Source organism: Xenopus tropicalis, chromosome 3 (genome assembly GCF_000004195.4).
Source record: "Xenopus tropicalis strain Nigerian chromosome 3, UCB_Xtro_10.0, whole genome shotgun sequence".
Lineage (NCBI taxonomy): Eukaryota > Metazoa > Chordata > Amphibia > Anura > Pipidae > Xenopus > Xenopus tropicalis.
In genome coordinates, this window is record NC_030679.2 from 145,036,999 (window position 1) to 145,059,204 (window position 22,206).

General features: G+C 42.2%; 12 non-coding genes across 12 annotated transcripts; 3 read left to right on the forward strand and 9 right to left on the reverse strand.

The window, feature by feature from the left end:
• Window positions 1-708: 708 nt before the first annotated feature.
• On the reverse strand, window positions 709-782 carry trnat-ugu. The gene has a single exon. It is a non-coding gene; the product is annotated as a tRNA-Thr (tRNA).
• Window positions 783-2,844: 2,062 nt separating this feature from the next.
• trnas-gcu lies at window positions 2,845-2,926 on the reverse strand. Its single transcript has one exon. It is a non-coding gene; the product is annotated as a tRNA-Ser (tRNA).
• Window positions 2,927-4,523: 1,597 nt separating this feature from the next.
• On the reverse strand, window positions 4,524-4,597 carry trnat-ugu. The gene has a single exon. It is a non-coding gene; the product is annotated as a tRNA-Thr (tRNA).
• Window positions 4,598-6,660: 2,063 nt separating this feature from the next.
• On the reverse strand, window positions 6,661-6,742 carry trnas-gcu. The gene has a single exon. It is a non-coding gene; the product is annotated as a tRNA-Ser (tRNA).
• A 1,597-nt stretch (window positions 6,743-8,339) lies between these two features.
• Window positions 8,340-8,413, reverse strand: trnat-ugu. The gene has a single exon. It is a non-coding gene; the product is annotated as a tRNA-Thr (tRNA).
• Window positions 8,414-9,034: 621 nt separating this feature from the next.
• trnal-uaa lies at window positions 9,035-9,117 on the forward strand. The gene has a single exon. It is a non-coding gene; the product is annotated as a tRNA-Leu (tRNA).
• A 1,376-nt stretch (window positions 9,118-10,493) lies between these two features.
• On the reverse strand, window positions 10,494-10,575 carry trnas-gcu. Its single transcript has one exon. It is a non-coding gene; the product is annotated as a tRNA-Ser (tRNA).
• A 1,597-nt stretch (window positions 10,576-12,172) lies between these two features.
• On the reverse strand, window positions 12,173-12,246 carry trnat-ugu. Its single transcript has one exon. It is a non-coding gene; the product is annotated as a tRNA-Thr (tRNA).
• A 620-nt stretch (window positions 12,247-12,866) lies between these two features.
• Window positions 12,867-12,949, forward strand: trnal-uaa. The gene has a single exon. It is a non-coding gene; the product is annotated as a tRNA-Leu (tRNA).
• Window positions 12,950-14,325: 1,376 nt separating this feature from the next.
• trnas-gcu lies at window positions 14,326-14,407 on the reverse strand. Its single transcript has one exon. It is a non-coding gene; the product is annotated as a tRNA-Ser (tRNA).
• A 1,597-nt stretch (window positions 14,408-16,004) lies between these two features.
• trnat-ugu lies at window positions 16,005-16,078 on the reverse strand. Its single transcript has one exon. It is a non-coding gene; the product is annotated as a tRNA-Thr (tRNA).
• A 620-nt stretch (window positions 16,079-16,698) lies between these two features.
• Window positions 16,699-16,781, forward strand: trnal-uaa. The gene has a single exon. It is a non-coding gene; the product is annotated as a tRNA-Leu (tRNA).
• The last annotated feature ends 5,425 nt before the right edge of the window (window positions 16,782-22,206 follow it).

Sequence of the window (22,206 nt, forward strand, 5' to 3'; positions counted from 1 at the left end):
CGAACTCAGGGTCTCCTGTTTACTAGACAGGCGCTTTAACCAACTAAGCCACAGCGCCAGACTACAGCCCCTGTCAAGGGCATAAAAATAAAAAATGGGCACATGCAGAAGATTGCACCAAGATCAGGATTATTGGGCAAGTATTACTTGCTGTTAAACTCTCGAGATATCTGTTAGACAGGTGGATAATTAAGAAGAAGAAGACCTTGATTGAAACATATTTGTCAGCTCTGCATTAAAACTCATGACAAATTCTTGATTCAGGTGTGAGCCTTGCTCCTTGGCAGGCGTGAGCAGCGCTCATTAGCAAAACCAAATCAACAACCTGAACACATCCTTTATTACCAAGGAATTTCCCCCCAACGCACATGTTTTACCTCCAACCACCAATACCTTTCGTCCCCAGTCTGTAGCTTGAAGCTCAGTAAGCCTAGCTACTTTGCAATCTTGACAGGAACATTATTCGGGCTAAGCATGAAAAGATGTGTCTAATTGACCCAAGACACAGTTCCACACTTTGATAGGAAGCGGCCGTTGCTTGGTTGGTAGGCATACACTTGCCAGGAGACTGACATCTGCATGTAAAACAGGCTGGGAGTTTTCAGAGGAACCATGCTTTAACGGGCAGATAAGTTCAGAGAACAGACATGGGCAAGAGAGCCAAAGGCACGCTCTAGCTATTCCCCGCAAGCTTTAAAGGAAGAAGGCAGGCACTGCTGAGAGTCGAACTCAGGATCTCCTGTTTACAAGACAGGCGCTTTAACCAACTAAGCCACAGCGCCTACCGGTTGGGGCTGATCCTGTGGACAGAAAGAGAAATAAGCACACTGATGCCCCATTCCGCAACTTCTTTCTCCCTTGCCTGTAAATTCAGTGAGCTACAAGTGTGCACCTTTCTACAAGGTCAGCTAAAAGCTCATTCCCCTCCTCTGAAATGAGTAACTAGGGCCGAGTATGGGGAGCCTGTGGCACTGCAGCTTTATGTTATTTGGTATAGTATGCATGTCGTTTTAGTTTGACTCCTTTCTTTTGCCTACCATACCGACATCATCTTTTCAAAGGCATGCTAGTGAGAGAAATTGCACACAGGCGGGAAGCTCGTACTTCCAAGTTTAAGGTTGACGGAAACAAAGAGAGCAAGGCACTGCTGAGAGCTGAACTCAGGACCTCCTGTTTACTAGACAGGCACTTTAAATAACTAAGCCACAGCGCCACATGATTTTTGGTGGAGTCTTCCAAAGGGAATCAAAAAGTAGTTTTTATATTATAACTCTGACATTTTTTTTAGTTACAACACTAACTCATTGGATAATAACACTGCTGACAAGGGTGTGATCTACATATCCCGGCACCTATTCATGGAACCAATCTACTGTGGCTGAGTCTCTCCTTTCATCGTATAACCAGGATGGCCGAGTGGTTAAGGCGTTGGACTTGGATGTATATCCGCGTGGGTTCAAACCCCACTCCTGGTAAATGTTTTTCAAGTCTCAAATATAAGACTTGGGCAATTGTGCATAATCACCTGCTTCAGTGCAAATGCCTTTAAGCAAAGTTGCCATGCTACATACCAAGAACTTTATTACAATACAAAACTCATCAGCCACAAGCAGCCTGGACTGGCAATCTGTGGGTTCAGGCAAATGCCAGGGGGGCTGTAAGGTGCCACAGACAGTCACTGTTTTTTGGGCTGGGGGGGCTGTTTGTGCCTCTGGGTACCGGCCATTAGTGCTAAAAAATGAAGGGAAATGAATACAAATTCATAGCTTACTAATGCTCCAATCGCCAATGAGGCCAACTTTCACAGTACTTGACCATTCAGCCTTTTGGTTAGATGGTCAGATGACTTCCAGGTTGGCCTGTGTATGTAATATGGGATTTCTGCATTAAAGATGTCAAGAAAATGGAGGCACTGCTGAGAACCAAACTAAGGATGTTTAGTGTATGAGAGAGGCAGCTTAAACAACCGAGCCACAGCACCAACTGGTGTGTGAGGTATTCTGGTTGTTTTTTGAGTGAACCTCAAACATACAGGAAACATCTGAAGAACCTTGGTCAAAGATCTCTCACAAGAGAGAATTTTGGTCAATAGATTTCCTATTTAATAGGTGGAATCAACCAAGTTAAAGATCTCAAAAGATACAGGAAACATGTGAAGAAGGTTGGTCAATAGATTTCCTAATTAATAGGTTAAATCAACCAAGTTAAAGATCTCACAAGATACAGGAAAAATCTGAAGAATTTTGGTCAATAGATTTCCTAATTAATAGGTGGAATCAACCAAGTTAAAGATCTCACAAGATACAGGAAACATTTGAAAAAGGTTGGTCAATAGATTTCCTAATTAATAGGTGGAATCAACCAAGTTAAAAATCTCACAAGATACAGGAAACATCTGAAGAAGGTTGGTCAATAGATTTCCTAATTAATAGGTTAAATCAACCAAGTTAAAGATCTCACAAGATATAGGAAACATCTGAAGAAGGTTGGTCAATAGATTTCCTAATCAATAGATGGAATCAATCAAATCATAGATCTCACAAAATGCTATAAAGCAATACATGGTGCATTCTTCACTGTAACTTCTTTTTATAGTAGCCCATCAGTTCCACTCATAGTGATAGGATCTGGGTTACATTGTCTTTAGCTTATAGAGAAGTACTACAGGTATTAACTGATTTCAATGTCACTGTCCACAGCTCTTCCTTACTTTGGCTCAGATCAGGTAATTGGGGCTGTGTACGGACAATATAGATGCATAGCGTTCCACAAGCAACTTGATGAACTTTTCTGAAAGGTAACGGACTACAGTATTGAACATATTCACTACATGAAAACTTCTACCGACGAGGATGGGTTTCGAACCCACGCGTGCTGAGCACAATGGATTAGCAGTCCATCGCCTTAACCACTCGGCCACCTCGTCCATTGGACATGCGAGGTCCCCTTTGTTTTCTGTTTTTAAGGGACAGTATACATCCATTTTCAATATTAGCTTAATGAGTAGGACTTGTGCTGAATATACTTTTTGCCTATTGTTGTAATTAAGGAAATATCTATGGTTTCTGTTTTTTCTGCCACTAAACAAGAATATCAAGCCAGTTTCACTTTAGCACTTCCTGCCACTTCCTACCAATTCAAAAGAACATAAAAGGATCTGATAAAACTAATTATCAGTCCACAGAGAAGCCCATGATAATGAGTTCCTGAAAGGCTACTACGTAGAGAAGAGAGGGTTTTTTTGTTATAAAAATATCTGAACAATTTGCCCTGTTTATATAGAAGAGGGGGGTAAGGTCAGTGAAAATAGCCTAATTTTAAAATGAATGTATAATAACGGTAATAAAAAATAAAGTAATAGTCATTTTAATTACAAGTCCCATTTAAATTCACAAAAAACACACAATTTTCTTTACACAAGCCATTTTTTGTCAAGTACTACTTTATTTTCACAATCACTATTACTCAGTCGAAAGAAGGTGTCAGCTGCAAAGAAGGGAGGGGAATATCCATCCCATAGCATTGGTAGTCTAATCATGTACATAACAAGGACCAAACATGGAGTAGCTTCAATAGGAAAAAAGTGAGATCAACAAAAGCCTCATTCATTGCCAGGGAGTATACTGCCCACGTTTGGAAGTGAGAAGAGCCGCAACTCTTTCTAGTTCAGCTCACAGCAAAGCTAATTGGCTATCCCTATGGACTATTCAGTTGGCCATCCAGTAGGCCATCCAGTAATTGCCATGTTTACCCGTAATTGGACTACCTCAAACAGAATGGAATCTTATAGATGAAAATGAGGCACTGCTGAGATTCGAACTCAGGATCTCCTGTTTACTAGACAGGCGCTTTAACCAACTAAGCCACAGCCCCAGACTACAGCCTCTGTCAAGGGCATAAAAATAAAAAATGGGCACATGCAGAAGATTGCAGAAAGATCAGGATTATTGGGCAAGTATTACTTGCTGTTAAACTCTCGAGATATCTGTTAGACAGGTGGATAATTAAGAAGAAGAAGGCCTTGATTGAAACATATTTGTCAGCTCTGCATTAAAACTCATGACAAATTCTTGATTCAGGTGTGAGCCTTGCTCCTTGGCAGGCGTGAGCAGCGCTCATTAGCAAAACCAAATCAACAACCTGAACACATCCTTTATTACCAAGGAATTTCCCCCCAACGCACATGTTTTACCTCCAACCACCAATACCTTTCGTCCCCAGTCTGTAGCTTGAAGCTCAGTAAGCCTAGCTACTTTGCAATCTTGACAGGAACATTATTCGGGCTAAGCATGAAAAGATGTGTCTAATTGACCCAAGACACAGTTCCACACTTTGATAGGAAGCGGCCGTTGCTTGGTTGGTAGGCATACACTTGCCAGGAGACTGACATCTGCATGTAAAACAGGCTGGGAGTTTTCAGAGGAACCATGCTTTAACGGGCAGATAAGTTCAGAGAACAGACATGGGCAAGAGAGCCAAAGGCACGCTCTAGCTATTCCCCGCAAGCTTTAAAGGAAGAAGGCAGGCACTGCTGAGAGTCGAACTCAGGATCTCCTGTTTACAAGACAGGCGCTTTAACCAACTAAGCCACAGCGCCAAACGGTTGGGGCTGATCCTGTGGACAGAAAGAGAAATAAGCACACTGATGCCCCATTCCGCAACTTCTTTCTCCCTTGCCTGTAAATTCAGTGAGCTACAAGTGTGCACCTTTCTACAAGGTCAGCTAAAAGCTCATTCCCCTCCTCTGAAATGAGTAACTAGGGCCGAGTATGGGGAGCCTGTGGCACTGCAGCTTTATGTTATTTGGTATAGTATGCATGTCGTTTTAGTTTGACTCCTTTCTTTTGCCTACCATACCGACATCATCTTTTCAAAGGCATGCTAGTGAGAGAAATTGCACACAGGCGGGAAGCTCGTACTTCCAAGTTTAAGGTTGACGGAAACAAAGAGAGCAAGGCACTGCTGAGAGCTGAACTCAGGACCTCCTGTTTACTAGACAGGCACTTTAAATAACTAAGCCACAGCGCCACATGATTTTTGGTGGAGTCTTCCAAAGGGAATCAAAAAGTAGTTTTTATATTATAACTCTGACATTTTTTTTTAGTTACAACACTAACTCATTGGATAATAACACTGCTGACAAGGGTGTGATCTACATATCCCGGCACCTATTCATGGAACCAATCTACTGTGGCTGAGTCTCTCCTTTCATCGTATAACCAGGATGGCCGAGTGGTTAAGGCGTTGGACTTGGATGTATATCCGCGTGGGTTCAAACCCCACTCCTGGTAAATGTTTTTCAAGTCTCAAATATAAGACTTGGGCAATTGTGCATAATCACCTGCTTCAGTGCAAATGCCTTTAAGCAAAGTTGCCATGCTACATACCAAGAACTTTATTACAATACAAAACTCATCAGCCACAAGCAGCCTGGACTGGCAATCTGTGGGTTCAGGCAAATGCCAGGGGGGCTGTAAGGTGCCACAGACAGTCACTGTTTTTTGGGCTGGGGGGGCTGTTTGTGCCTCTGGGTACCGGCCATTAGTGCTAAAAAATGAAGGGAAATGAATACAAATTCATAGCTTACTAATGCTCCAATCGCCAATGAGGCCAACTTTCACAGTACTTGACCATTCAGCCTTTTGGTTAGATGGTCAGATGACTTCCAGGTTGGCCTGTGTATGTAATATGGGATTTCTGCATTAAAGATGTCAAGAAAATGGAGGCACTGCTGAGAACCAAACTAAGGATGTTTAGTGTATGAGAGAGGCAGCTTAAACAACCGAGCCACAGCACCAACTGGTGTGTGAGGTATTCTGGTTGTTTTTTGAGTGAACCTCAAACATACAGGAAACATCTGAAGAACCTTGGTCAAAGATCTCTCACAAGAGAGAATTTTGGTCAATAGATTTCCTATTTAATAGGTGGAATCAACCAAGTTAAAGATCTCAAAAGATACAGGAAACATGTGAAGAAGGTTGGTCAATAGATTTCCTAATTAATAGGTTAAATCAACCAAGTTAAAGATCTCACAAGATACAGGAAAAATCTGAAGAATTTTGGTCAATAGATTTCCTAATTAATAGGTGGAATCAACCAAGTTAAAGATCTCACAAGATACAGGAAACATTTGAAAAAGGTTGGTCAATAGATTTCCTAATTAATAGGTGGAATCAACCAAGTTAAAAATCTCACAAGATACAGGAAACATCTGAAGAAGGTTGGTCAATAGATTTCCTAATTAATAGGTTAAATCAACCAAGTTAAAGATCTCACAAGATATAGGAAACATCTGAAGAAGGTTGGTCAATAGATTTCCTAATCAATAGATGGAATCAATCAAATCATAGATCTCACAAAATGCTATAAAGCAATACATGGTGCATTCTTCACTGTAACTTCTTTTTATAGTAGCCCATCAGTTCCACTCATAGTGATAGGATCTGGGTTACATTGTCTTTAGCTTATAGAGAAGTACTACAGGTATTAACTGATTTCAATGTCACTGTCCACAGCTCTTCCTTACTTTGGCTCAGATCAGGTAATTGGGGCTGTGTACGGACAATATAGATGCATAGCGTTCCACAAGCAACTTGATGAACTTTTCTGAAAGGTAACGGACTACAGTATTGAACATATTCACTACATGAAAACTTCTACCGACGAGGATGGGTTTCGAACCCACGCGTGCTGAGCACAATGGATTAGCAGTCCATCGCCTTAACCACTCGGCCACCTCGTCCATTGGACATGCGAGGTCCCCTTTGTTTTCTGTTTTTAAGGGACAGTATACATCCATTTTCAATATTAGCTTAATGAGTAGGACTTGTGCTGAATATACTTTTTGCCTATTGTTGTAATTAAGGAAATATCTATGGTTTCTGTTTTTTCTGCCACTAAACAAGAATATCAAGCCAGTTTCACTTTAGCACTTCCTGCCACTTCCTACCAATTCAAAAGAACATAAAAGGATCTGATAAAACTAATTATCAGTCCACAGAGAAGCCCATGATAATGAGTTCCTGAAAGGCTACTACGTAGAGAAGAGAGGGTTTTTTTGTTATAAAAATATCTGAACAATTTGCCCTGTTTATATAGAAGAGGGGGGTAAGGTCAGTGAAAATAGCCTAATTTTAAAATGAATGTATAATAACGGTAATAAAAAATAAAGTAATAGTCATTTTAATTACAAGTCCCATTTAAATTCACAAAAAACACACAATTTTCTTTACACAAGCCATTTTTTGTCAAGTACTACTTTATTTTCACAATCACTATTACTCAGTCGAAAGAAGGTGTCAGCTGCAAAGAAGGGAGGGGAATATCCATCCCATAGCATTGGTAGTCTAATCATGTACATAACAAGGACCAAACATGGAGTAGCTTCAATAGGAAAAAAGTGAGATCAACAAAAGCCTCATTCATTGCCAGGGAGTATACTGCCCACGTTTGGAAGTGAGAAGAGCCGCAACTCTTTCTAGTTCAGCTCACAGCAAAGCTAATTGGCTATCCCTATGGACTATTCAGTTGGCCATCCAGTAGGCCATCCAGTAATTGCCATGTTTACCCGTAATTGGACTACCTCAAACAGAATGGAATCTTATAGATGAAAATGAGGCACTGCTGAGATTCGAACTCAGGATCTCCTGTTTACTAGACAGGCGCTTTAACCAACTAAGCCACAGCCCCAGACTACAGCCTCTGTCAAGGGCATAAAAATAAAAAATGGGCACATGCAGAAGATTGCAGAAAGATCAGGATTATTGGGCAAGTATTACTTGCTGTTAAACTCTCGAGATATCTGTTAGACAGGTGGATAATTAAGAAGAAGAAGGCCTTGATTGAAACATATTTGTCAGCTCTGCATTAAAACTCATGACAAATTCTTGATTCAGGTGTGAGCCTTGCTCCTTGGCAGGCGTGAGCAGCGCTCATTAGCAAAACCAAATCAACAACCTGAACACATCCTTTATTACCAAGGAATTTCCCCCCAACGCACATGTTTTACCTCCAACCACCAATACCTTTCGTCCCCAGTCTGTAGCTTGAAGCTCAGTAAGCCTAGCTACTTTGCAATCTTGACAGGAACATTATTCGGGCTAAGCATGAAAAGATGTGTCTAATTGACCCAAGACACAGTTCCACACTTTGATAGGAAGCGGCCGTTGCTTGGTTGGTAGGCATACACTTGCCAGGAGACTGACATCTGCATGTAAAACAGGCTGGGAGTTTTCAGAGGAACCATGCTTTAACGGGCAGATAAGTTCAGAGAACAGACATGGGCAAGAGAGCCAAAGGCACGCTCTAGCTATTCCCCGCAAGCTTTAAAGGAAGAAGGCAGGCACTGCTGAGAGTCGAACTCAGGATCTCCTGTTTACAAGACAGGCGCTTTAACCAACTAAGCCACAGCGCCAAACGGTTGGGGCTGATCCTGTGGACAGAAAGAGAAATAAGCACACTGATGCCCCATTCTGCAACTTCTTTCTCCCTTGCCTGTAAATTCAGTGAGCTACAAGTGTGCACCTTTCTACAAGGTCAGCTAAAAGCTCATTCCCCTCCTCTGAAATGAGTAACTAGGGCCGAGTATGGGGAGCCTGTGGCACTGCAGCTTTATGTTATTTGGTATAGTATGCATGTCGTTTTAGTTTGACTCCTTTCTTTTGCCTACCATACCGACATCATCTTTTCAAAGGCATGCTAGTGAGAGAAATTGCACACAGGCGGGAAGCTCGTACTTCCAAGTTTAAGGTTGACGGAAACAAAGAGAGCAAGGCACTGCTGAGAGCTGAACTCAGGACCTCCTGTTTACTAGACAGGCACTTTAAACAACTAAGCCACAGCGCCACATGATTTTTGGTGGAGCCTTCCAAAGGGAATCAAAAAGTAGTTTTTATATTATAACTCTGACATTTTTTTTTAGTTACAACACTAATTCATTGGAGAATAACACTGCTGACAAGGGTGTGATCCACATATCCCGGCACCTATTCATGCAACCAATCTACTGTGGCTGAGTCTCTCCTTTCATCGTATAACCAGGATGGCCGAGTGGTTAAGGCGTTGGACTTAAGATCCAATGGATGTATATCCGCGTGGGTTCAAACCCCACTCCTGGTAAATGTTTTTCAAGTCTCAAATATAAGACTCTCCACTTGGGCAATTGGGCATAATCACCTGCTTCAGTGCAAATGCCTTTAAGCAAAGTTGCCATGCTACATACCAAGAACTTTATTACAATACAAAACTCATCAGCCACAAGCAGCCTGGACTGGCAATCTGTGGGTTCAGGCAAATGCCAGGGGGGCTGTAAGGTGCCACAGACAGTCACTGTTTTTTTGGCTGGGGGGGCTGTTTGTGCCTCTGGGTACCGGCCATTAGTGCTAAAAAATGAAGGGAAATGAATACAAATTCATAGCTTACTAATGCTCCAATCGCCAATGAGGCCAACTTTCACAGTACTTGACCATTCAGCCTTTTGGTTAGATGGTCAGATGACTTCCAGGTTGGCCTGTGTATGTAATATGGGATTTCTGCATTAAAGATGTCAAGAAAATGGAGGCACTGCTGAGAACCAAACTAAGGATGTGTAGTGTATGAGAGAGGCAGCTTAAACAACCGAGCCACAGCACCAACTGGTGTGTGAGGTATTCTGGTTGTTTTTTGAGTGAACCTCAAACATACAGGAAACATCTGAAGAACCTTGGTCAAAGATCTCTCACAAGAGAGAATTTTGGTCAATAGATTTCCTATTTAATAGGTGGAATCAACTAAGCTAAAGATCTCAAAAGATACAGGAAACATGTGAAGAAGGTTGGTCAATAGATTTCCTAATTAATAGGTTAAATCAACCAAGTTAAAGATCTCACAAGATACAGGAAAAATCTGAAGAATTTTGGTCAATAGATTTCCTAATTAATAGGTGGAATCAACCAAGTTAAAGATCTCACAAGATACAGGAAACATTTGAAAAAGGTTGGTCAATAGATTTCCTAATTAATAGGTGGAATCAACCAAGTTAAAAATCTCACAAGATACAGGAAACATCTGAAGAAGGTTGGTCAATAGATTTCCTAATTAATAGGTTAAATCAACCAAGTTAAAGATCTCACAAGATATAGGAAACATCTGAAGAAGGTTGGTCAATAGATTTCCTAATCAATAGATGGAATCAATCAAATCATAGATCTCACAAAATGCTATAAAGCAATACATGGTGCATTCTTCACTGTAACTTCTTTTTATAGTAGCCCATCAGTTCCACTCATAGTGATAGGATCTGGGTTACATTGTCTTTAGCTTATAGAGAAGTACTACAGGTATTAACTGATTTCAATGTCACTGTCCACAGCTCTTCCTTACTTTGGCTCAGATCAGGTAATTGGGGCTGTGTACGGACAATATAGATGCATAGCGTTCCACAAGCAACTTGATGAACTTTTCTGAAAGGTAACGGACTACAGTATTGAACATATTCACTACATGAAAACTTCTACCGACGAGGATGGGATTCGAACCCACGCGTGCTGAGCACAATGGATTAGCAGTCCATCGCCTTAACCACTCGGCCACCTCGTCCATTGGACATGCGAGGTCCCCTTTGTTTTCTGTTTTTAAGGGACAGTATACATCCATTTTCAATATTAGCTTAATGAGTAGGACTTGTGCTGAATATACTTTTTGCCTATTGTTGTAATTAAGGAAATATCTATGGTTTCTGTTTTTTCTGCCACTAAACAAGAATATCAAGCCAGTTTCACTTTAGCACTTCCTGCCACTTCCTACCAATTCAAAAGAACATAAAAGGATCTGATAAAACTAATTATCAGTCCACAGAGAAGCCCATGATAATGAGTTCCTGAAAGGCTACTACGTAGAGAAGAGAGGGTTTTTTTGTTATAAAAATATCTGAACAATTTGCCCTGTTTATATAGAAGAGGGGGGTAAGGTCAGTGAAAATAGCCTAATTTTAAAATGAATGTATAATAACGGTAATAAAAAATAAAGTAATAGTCATTTTAATTACAAGTCCCATTTAAATTCACAAAAAACACACAATTTTCTTTACACAAGCCATTTTTTGTCAAGTACTACTTTATTTTCACAATCACTATTACTCAGTCGAAAGAAGGTGTCAGCTGCAAAGAAGGGAGGGGAATATCCATCCCATAGCATTGGTAGTCTAATCATGTACATAACAAGGACCAAACATGGAGTAGCTTCAATAGGAAAAAAGTGAGATCAACAAAAGCCTCATTCATTGCCAGGGAGTATACTGCCCACGTTTGGAAGTGAGAAGAGCCGCAACTCTTTCTAGTTCAGCTCACAGCAAAGCTAATTGGCTATCCCTATGGACTATTCAGTTGGCCATCCAGTAGGCCATCCAGTAATTGCCATGTTTACCCGTAATTGGACTACCTCAAACAGAATGGAATCTTATAGATGAAAATGAGGCACTGCTGAGATTCGAACTCAGGATCTCCTGTTTACTAGACAGGCGCTTTAACCAACTAAGCCACAGCCCCAGACTACAGCCTCTGTCAAGGGCATAAAAATAAAAAATGGGCACATGCAGAAGATTGCACCAAGATCAGGATTATTGGGCAAGTATTACTTGCTGTTAAACTCTCGAGATATCTGTTAGACAGGTGGATAATTAAGAAGAAGAAGGCCTTGATTGAAACATATTTGTCAGCTCTGCATTAAAACTCATGACAAATTCTTGATTCAGGTGTGAGCCTTGCTCCTTGGCAGGCGTGAGCAGCGCTCATTAGCAAAACCAAATCAACAACCTGAACACATCCTTTATTACCAAGGAATTTCCCCCCAACGCACATGTTTTACCTCCAACCACCAATACCTTTCGTCCCCAGTCTGTAGCTTGAAGCTCAGTAAGCCTAGCTACTTTGCAATCTTGACAGGAACATTATTCGGGCTAAGCATGAAAAGATGTGTCTAATTGACCCAAGACACAGTTCCACACTTTGATAGGAAGCGGCCGTTGCTTGGTTGGTAGGCATACACTTGCCAGGAGACTGACATCTGCATGTAAAACAGGCTGGGAGTTTTCAGAGGAACCATGCTTTAACGGGCAGATAAGTTCAGAGAACAGACATGGGCAAGAGAGCCAAAGGCACGCTCTAGCTATTCCCCGCAAGCTTTAAAGGAAGGAGGCAGGCACTGCTGAGAGTCGAACTCAGGATCTCCTGTTTACAAGACAGGCGCTTTAACCAACTAAGCCACAGCGCCAAACGGTTGGGGCTGATCCTGTGGACAGAAAGAGAAATAAGCACACTGATGCCCCATTCCGCAACTTCTTTCTCCCTTGCCTGTAAATTCAGTGAGCTACAAGTGTGCACCTTTCTACAAGGTCAGCTAAAAGCTCATTCCCCTCCTCTGAAATGAGTAACTAGGGCCGAGTATGGGGAGCCTGTGGCACTGCAGCTTTATGTTATTTGGTATAGTATGCATGTCGTTTTAGTTTGACTCCTTTCTTTTGCCTACCATACCGACATCATCTTTTCAAAGGCATGCTAGTGAGAGAAATTGCACACAGGCGGGAAGCTCGTACTTCCAAGTTTAAGGTTGACGGAAACAAAGAGAGCAAGGCACTGCTGAGAGCTGAACTCAGGACCTCCTGTTTACTAGACAGGCACTTTAAACAAGTGAGCCACAGCGCCACATGATTTTTGGTGGAGCCTTCCAAAGGGAATCAAAAAGTAGTTTTTATATTATAACTCTGACTTTTTTTTTAGTTACAACACTAACTCATTGGATAATAACACTGCTGACAAGGGTGTGATCCACATATCCCGGCACCTATTCATGGAACCAATCTACTGTGGCTGAGTCTCTCCTTTCATCGTATAACCAGGATGGCCGAGTGGTTAAGGCGTTGGACTTAAGATCCAATGGATGTATATCCGCGTGGGTTCAAACCCCACTCCTGGTAAATGTTTTTCAAGTCTCAAATATAAGACTCCCCACTTGGGCAATTGTGCATAATCACCTGCTTCAGTGCAAATGCCTTTAAGCAAAGTTGCCATGCTACATACCAAGAACTTTATTACAATACAAAACTCATCAGCCACAAGCAGCCTGGACTGGCAATCTGTGGGTTCAGGCAAATGCCAGGGGGGCTGTAAGGTGCCACAGACAGTCACTGTTTTTTGGGCTGGGGGGGCTGTTTGTGCCTCTGGGTACCGGCCATTAGTGCTAAAAAATGAAGGGAAATGAATACAAATTCATAGCTTACTAATGCTCCAATCGCCAATGAGGCCAACTTTCACAGTACTTGACCATTCAGCCTTTTGGTTAGATGGTCAGATGACTTCCAGGTTGGCCTGTGTATGTAATATGGGATTTCTGCATTAAAGATGTCAAGAAAATGGAGGCACTGCTGAGAACCAAACTAAGGATGTGTAGTGTATGAGAGAGGCAGCTTAAACAACCGAGCCACAGCACCAACTGGTGTGTGAGGTATTCTGGTTGTTTTTTGAGTGAACCTCAAACATACAGGAAACATCTGAAGAACCTTGGTCAAAGATCTCTCACAAGAGAGAATTTTGGTCAATAGATTTCCTATTTAATAGGTGGAATCAACCAAGTTAAAGATCTCAAAAGATACAGGAAACATGTGAAGAAGGTTGGTCAATAGATTTCCTAATTAATAGGTTAAATCAACCAAGTTAAAGATCTCACAAGATACAGGAAAAATCTGAAGAATTTTGGTCAATAGATTTCCTAATTAATAGGTGGAATCAACCAAGTTAAAGATCTCACAAGATACAGGAAACATTTGAAAAAGGTTGGTCAATAGATTTCCTAATTAATAGGTGGAATCAACCAAGTTAAAAATCTCACAAGATACAGGAAACATCTGAAGAAGGTTGGTCAATAGATTTCCTAATTAATAGGTTAAATCAACCAAGTTAAAGATCTCACAAGATATAGGAAACATCTGAAGAAGGTTGGTCAATAGATTTCCTAATCAATAGATGGAATCAATCAAATCATAGATCTCACAAAATGCTATAAAGCAATACATGGTGCATTCTTCACTGTAACTTCTTTTTATAGTAGCCCATCAGTTCCACTCATAGTGATAGGATCTGGGTTACATTGTCTTTAGCTTATAGAGAAGTACTACAGGTATTAACTGATTTCAATGTCACTGTCCACAGCTCTTCCTTACTTTGGCTCAGATCAGGTAATTGGGGCTGTGTACGGACAATATAGATGCATAGCGTTCCACAAGCAACTTGATGAACTTTTCTGAAAGGTAACGGACTACAGTATTGAACATATTCACTACATGAAAACTTCTACCGACGAGGATGGGATTCGAACCCACGCGTGCTGAGCACAATGGATTAGCAGTCCATCGCCTTAACCACTCGGCCACCTCGTCCATTGGACATGCGAGGTCCCCTTTGTTTTCTGTTTTTAAGGGACAGTATACATCCATTTTCAATATTAGCTTAATGAGTAGGACTTGTGCTGAATATACTTTTTGCCTATTGTTGTAATTAAGGAAATATCTATGGTTTCTGTTTTTTCTGCCACTAAACAAGAATATCAAGCCAGTTTCACTTTAGCACTTCCTGCCACTTCCTACCAATTCAAAAGAACATAAAAGGATCTGATAAAACTAATTATCAGTCCACAGAGAAGCCCATGATAATGAGTTCCTGAAAGGCTACTACGTAGAGAAGAGAGGGTTTTTTTGTTATAAAAATATCTGAACAATTTGCCCTGTTTATATAGAAGAGGGGGGTAAGGTCAGTGAAAATAGCCTAATTTTAAAATGAATGTATAATAACGGTAATAAAAAATAAAGTAATAGTCATTTTAATTACAAGTCCCATTTAAATTCACAAAAAACACACAATTTTCTTTACACAAGCCATTTTTTGTCAAGTACTACTTTATTTTCACAATCACTATTACTCAGTCGAAAGAAGGTGTCAGCTGCAAAGAAGGGAGGGGAATATCCATCCCATAGCATTGGTAGTCTAATCATGTACATAACAAGGACCAAACATGGAGTAGCTTCAATAGGAAAAAAGTGAGATCAACAAAAGCCTCATTCATTGCCAGGGAGTATACTGCCCACGTTTGGAAGTGAGAAGAGCCGCAACTCTTTCTAGTTCAGCTCACAGCAAAGCTAATTGGCTATCCCTATGGACTATTCAGTTGGCCATCCAGTAGGCCATCCAGTAATTGCCATGTTTACCCGTAATTGGACTACCTCAAACAGAATGGAATCTTATAGATGAAAATGAGGCACTGCTGAGATTCGAACTCAGGATCTCCTGTTTACTAGACAGGCGCTTTAACCAACTAAGCCACAGCCCCAGACTACAGCCTCTGTCAAGGGCATAAAAATAAAAAATGGGCACATGCAGAAGATTGCACCAAGATCAGGATTATTGGGCAAGTATTACTTGCTGTTAAACTCTCGAGATATCTGTTAGACAGGTGGATAATTAAGAAGAAGAAGGCCTTGATTGAAACATATTTGTCAGCTCTGCATTAAAACTCATGACAAATTCTTGATTCAGGTGTGAGCCTTGCTCCTTGGCAGGCGTGAGCAGCGCTCATTAGCAAAACCAAATCAACAACCTGAACACATCCTTTATTACCAAGGAATTTCCCCCCAACGCACATGTTTTACCTCCAACCACCAATACCTTTCGTCCCCAGTCTGTAGCTTGAAGCTCAGTAAGCCTAGCTACTTTGCAATCTTGACAGGAACATTATTCGGGCTAAGCATGAAAAGATGTGTCTAATTGACCCAAGACACAGTTCCACACTTTGATAGGAAGCGGCCGTTGCTTGGTTGGTAGGCATACACTTGCCAGGAGACTGACATCTGCATGTAAAACAGGCTGGGAGTTTTCAGAGGAACCATGCTTTAACGGGCAGATAAGTTCAGAGAACAGACATGGGCAAGAGAGCCAAAGGCACGCTCTAGCTATTCCCCGCAAGCTTTAAAGGAAGAAGGCAGGCACTGCTGAGAGTCGAACTCAGGATCTCCTGTTTACAAGACAGGCGCTTTAACCAACTAAGCCACAGCGCCAAACGGTTGGGGCTGATCCTGTGGACAGAAAGAGAAATAAGCACACTGATGCCCCATTCCGCAACTTCTTTCTCCCTTGCCTGTAAATTCAGTGAGCTACAAGTGTGCACCTTTCTACAAGGTCAGCTAAAAGCTCATTCCCCTCCTCTGAAATGAGTAACTAGGGCCGAGTATGGGGAGCCTGTGGCACTGCAGCTTTATGTTATTTGGTATAGTATGCATGTCGTTTTAGTTTGACTCCTTTCTTTTGCCTACCATACCGACAACATCTTTTCAAAGGCATGCTAGTGAGAGAAATTGCACACAGGCGGGAAGCTCGTACTTCCAAGTTTAAGGTTGACGGAAACAAAGAGAGCAAGGCACTGCTGAGAGCTGAACTCAGGACCTCCTGTTTACTAGACAGGCACTTTAAACAAGTGAGCCACAGCGCCACATGATTTTTGGTGGAGCCTTCCAAAGGGAATCAAAAAGTAGTTTTTATATTATAACTCTGACTTTTTTTTTAGTTACAACACTAACTCATTGGATAATAACACTGCTGACAAGGGTGTGATCCACATATCCCGGCACCTATTCATGGAACCAATCTACTGTGGCTGAGTCTCTCCTTTCATCGTATAACCAGGATGGCCGAGTGGTTAAGGCGTTGGACTTAAGATCCAATGGATGTATATCCGCGTGGGTTCAAACCCCACTCCTGGTAAATGTTTTTCAAGTCTCAAATATAAGACTCCCCACTTGGGCAATTGTGCATAATCACCTGCTTCAGTGCAAATGCCTTTAAGCAAAGTTGCCATGCTACATACCAAGAACTTTATTACAATACAAAACTCATCAGCCACAAGCAGCCTGGACTGGCAATCTGTGGGTTCAGGCAAATGCCAGGGGGGCTGTAAGGTGCCACAGACAGTCACTGTTTTTTGGGCTGGGGGGGCTGTTTGTGCCTCTGGGTACCGGCCATTAGTGCTAAAAAATGAAGGGAAATGAATACAAATTCATAGCTTACTAATGCTCCAATCGCCAATGAGGCCAACTTTCACAGTACTTGACCATTCAGCCTTTTGGTTAGATGGTCAGATGACTTCCAGGTTGGCCTGTGTATGTAATATGGGATTTCTGCATTAAAGATGTCAAGAAAATGGAGGCACTGCTGAGAACCAAACTAAGGATGTGTAGTGTATGAGAGAGGCAGCTTAAACAACCGAGCCACAGCACCAACTGGTGTGTGAGGTATTCTGGTTGTTTTTTGAGTGAACCTCAAACATACAGGAAACATCTGAAGAACCTTGGTCAAAGATCTCTCACAAGAGAGAATTTTGGTCAATAGATTTCCTATTTAATAGGTGGAATCAACCAAGTTAAAGATCTCAAAAGATACAGGAAACATGTGAAGAAGGTTGGTCAATAGATTTCCTAATTAATAGGTTAAATCAACCAAGTTAAAGATCTCACAAGATACAGGAAAAATCTGAAGAATTTTGGTCAATAGATTTCCTAATTAATAGGTGGAATCAACCAAGTTAAAGATCTCACAAGATACAGGAAACATTTGAAAAAGGTTGGTCAATAGATTTCCTAATTAATAGGTGGAATCAACCAAGTTAAAAATCTCACAAGATACAGGAAACATCTGAAGAAGGTTGGTCAATAGATTTCCTAATTAATAGGTTAAATCAACCAAGTTAAAGATCTCACAAGATATAGGAAACATCTGAAGAAGGTTGGTCAATAGATTTCCTAATCAATAGATGGAATCAATCAAATCATAGATCTCACAAAATGCTATAAAGCAATACATGGTGCATTCTTCACTGTAACTTCTTTTTATAGTAGCCCATCAGTTCCACTCATAGTGATAGGATCTGGGTTACATTGTCTTTAGCTTATAGAGAAGTACTACAGGTATTAACTGATTTCAATGTCACTGTCCACAGCTCTTCCTTACTAGGGATGTAGCGAACTAAAAAAAAAATGTTCGCGAACCCGTTCGCGAACTTTCGCCGGAAAGTGCAAACGTTCGCGAACTTTGCGAACCCCATAGACTTCAATGGGAAGGCTAACTTTAAAACCTAGAAAAGCCATCTCTGGCCAGAAAACTGATTTTAAAGTTGTTTAAAGGGTGCCACGACCTGGACAGTGGCATGCAGGAGGGGCATCAAGGGCAAAAATTTCTCTGAAAAATACGTTGTTGACACAGCGTTGCGTTTTGTGCTGTTAAGGGGAGAAAACACACTACATTCCTAAACTTATGTAATAAACTGCTTTAAAAAGTCCGGCATCTACATTCCAATCAAGTCGTGTAAAGGTTACGGCCGGTTCACACGCAAAGACAAAACGCCGCGTTTACTGCAACGAAAAAAACCCACAAAAAGCTTTAATGATACTGTCAAGTGTGCGAATATTAGTTTTTACTAGTTGCTTGTCACCTCCAGGACGTTCGTCCCGTCGGTGGGAATATTTCTGTAGGGGTGTGTTTAGCAGTCACCGTGCTTGTGCGCACTTGCATGGTCAGGCAGAGGTAATTCAATGTACAGTAACGTGAACCAAAAAACACTGATTTTGCAGTGTGGGCCCAGGTTTGTCCTACCTTTTCGATCACCTGTGGTGACCATAAAAGATACGATTTTGCCGCCGTTGCAGAACCCTGAAAAATCAGGAATGTGTACATTCCTAAAAAATTATGGTTTTTTTGTTGCAACCACTGAAGCACAGAGGACAGAAAAAATATGTTAGATAGATGGTATCATAACCAATCCTGAGGCAGAACCTTTAAAAAATCGAAGATAGCGTACCAAGCACAGAAGACAGAAAAAATATCTTAGATAGATGGTATCATAACCATGCCCCAGGCAAACCCTTTCAAAGAACTAAGATAGGGTGACAACAAGCACAGAAGACATTAAAAACATCAAAGCCAGATGGTATAATAACCATGCCCCAGCCAAACCCTTTCAAAGAACTCAGATAGGGTGACAAGCACAGAAGACATTAAAAACATCAAAGCTAGATGGTATCATAACCATGCCCCAGCCAAACCCTTTCAAAGAACTCAGATAGGGTGACAACAAGCACAGAAGACATTAAAAACATCAAAGCTAGATGGTATAATAACCATGCCCCAGCCAAACCCTTTCAACGAACTCAGATAGGGTGACAAACAGCACAGAAGACATTAAAAACATCAAAGCTAGATGGTATCATAACCATGCCCCAGCCAAACCCTTTCAAAGAACTCAGATAGGGTGACAAGCACAGAAGACATTAAAAACATCAAAGCTAGATGGTATCATAACCATGCCCCAGCCAAACCCTTTCAAAGAACTCAGATAGGGTGACAAGCACAGAAGACATTAAAAACATCAAAGCTAGATGGTATAATAACCATGCCCCAGCCAAACCCTTTCAAAGAACTCAGATAGGGTGACAACAAGCACAGAAGACATTAAAAACATCAAAGCTAGATGGTATAATAACCATGCCCAGCCAAACCCTTTCAAAGAACTCAGATAGGGTGACAACAAGCACAGAAGACATTAAAAACATCAAAGCTAGATGGTATCATAACCATGCCCCAGCCAAACCCTTTCAAAGAACTCAGATAGGGTGACAAGCACAGAAGACATTAAAAACATCAAAGCTAGATGGTATCATAACCATGCCCCAGCCAAACCCTTTCAAAGAACTCAGATAGGGTGACAACAAGCACAGAAGACATTAAAAACATCAAAGCTAGATGGTATAATAACCATGCCCCAGCCAAACCCTTTCAAAGAACTAAGATAGGGTGACAACAAGCACAGAAGACATTAAAAACATCAAAGCTAGATGGTATAATAACCATGCCCCAGCCAAACCCTTTCAAAGAACTAAGATAGGGTGACAACAAGCACAGAAGACATTAAAAACATCAAAGCTAGATGGTATAATAACCATGCCCGAGCCAACCCTTTCAAAGAACTCAGATAGGGTGACAAGCACAGAAGAGTAGAAGAGAGAAAAATTCAGGATTTACCTGTCCAAAAAGTTTGGCTTACAATTAAGCCAGTAGGATTTGCACCCTAGTTTGTACGGTGGTGGAGGAGGACGCTAAAGGACAGCTGTGTGTGGTGTCAAGCGGCGTGCAGAGAAGGACAGCTGCATGGGCAGTCAGAACAAGTCTTCCGGCGTGCAGTAACCCTCCGAGATCCATGCCTCATTCATTTTAATAAAGGTCAGGTAATCAACACTTTTGTGACCTAGGCGAGTTCTCTTCTCAGTTACAATCCCTCCTGCTGCACTAAAGGTCCTTTCTGAGAGGACACTTGAGGCAGGGCAAGACAACAGATTTATGGCAAATTGTGACAGCTCTGGCCACAGATCAAGCCTGCGCACCCAGTAGTCCAGGGGTTCATCGCTCCTCAGAGTGTCAATATCTGCAGTTAATGCCAGGTAGTCCGCTACCTGCCGGTCGAGGCGTTCTCTGAGGGTGGATCCAGAAGGGTCCTGGCGCTGCCTTGGACTGAAAAAACTTTGCATGTCTGACGTTACAGAGTGGCCAAAGTGCATTGTCCTTGCAGGTGTGCCCTTGGAATGTGGAGTGACATCACCCTTAAAAGAATTGTACAACATGTTTTGCAGGCTGGTTTGGAAATGCAGCATCCTTTCGGACTTGTGGTACGTTGGTAACATTTCTGCCACTTTATGCTTGTAACGAGGGTCTAGTAGCGTTGCCACCCAGTACAGGTCCTTCTCCTTAAGCCTCTTGATACGGGGGTCCTTCAACAGGCATGACAGCATGAAAGACCTCATTCTCACAAGGTTGGATGCAGAGGTATCCATCTCCCCTTCCTCGTTATCAAGGACTACGTCCTCATCCACCACCGTCTCCTCCCCCCAGCCACGTACAAGACCAGGGCTCCACAAAAGGTGACCACAAGCCCCCTGGGAAGCCTGCTCCTATTGGTCTTCTGCCTCCACAAAGCCACCTTCCTTCTCTGACTCCGCTTCTGACACCTCTCCCTGCGTTGCAGCAGGTGCCTGGGAATGTTCTGGTGATTCCGCCCAGAAATCAGGCTCTTGGTCACGCTGGTCTACAGCGTCATCTGTCACTCGTCGCACGGCACGCTCAAGAAAAAAAGCAAAGGGTATTAGGTCGCTCATGGTGCCTTCAGTGCGACTAACCATATTTGTGACCTCGTCAAAAGGGCGCATCAGCCTGCAGGCGTCGCGCATAAGCACCCAGTAACGGGGGAAAAAAATCCCCAGCTCTGCAGATCCAGTCCTACCACCCAGTTCAAATAGGTATTCATTGATGGCTCTTTGTTGTTGCAGCAGACGTTCAAACATCATTAGCGTGGAATTCCAGCGAGTCTGGCTGTCGCAAATTAAACGCCTGACTGGCAAGTTGTGCCGCCGCTGAATGTCAGCAAGGCGTGCCATGGCTGTGTAGGAACGTCTGAAATGGCCAGACACCTTCCTGGACTGCCTGAGAATGTCCTGCAATCCTGGGTACTTCGAGACAAACCGTTGGACTATCAAATTTAAAACATGTGCCATGCAGGGCACATGTGTTAAATTGCCCAGTCTCAGTGCTGCCAACAGATTGCTTCCGTTGTCACACACCAATTTTCCAATTTTCAGTTGGTGTGGGGTCAGCCAACGATCGGCCTGTGAGTGCAGAGATGACAGGAGTACAGATCCGGTATGGTTTCTACTTTCCAGGCACGTCATGCCCAAGACAGCATGACAACGGCGTACCTGGCACGTCGAATAGCCTATGTGGAGCTGGGGGTGCACAGGTGTGGAGGAGGACACAGCAGCAGAGGAGGAAGAAGCCGAGGAAGAAGCCAAGTTAGAAGACGAGTTAGAAGACGACTTAGACAGCAAAGGAGGAGTAGAGGTGGTGGCAGACCCGCATGCAACCCGTGGCGGTGACACCAACTCCACTGTTGTTGAACCATGCATTCCCTGCTTCCCAGCCATCACCAGGTTCACCCAGTGGGCAGTGTAGGTGACATACCTGCCCTGACCATGCTTGGAGGACCATGTGTCAGTAGTCATATGGACCTTTGCCCCAACACTAAATGACAGAGATGCGGTGATTTGGCTCTGCACATGCTGGTACAAGTGTGGTATTCCCTTCTGTGAAA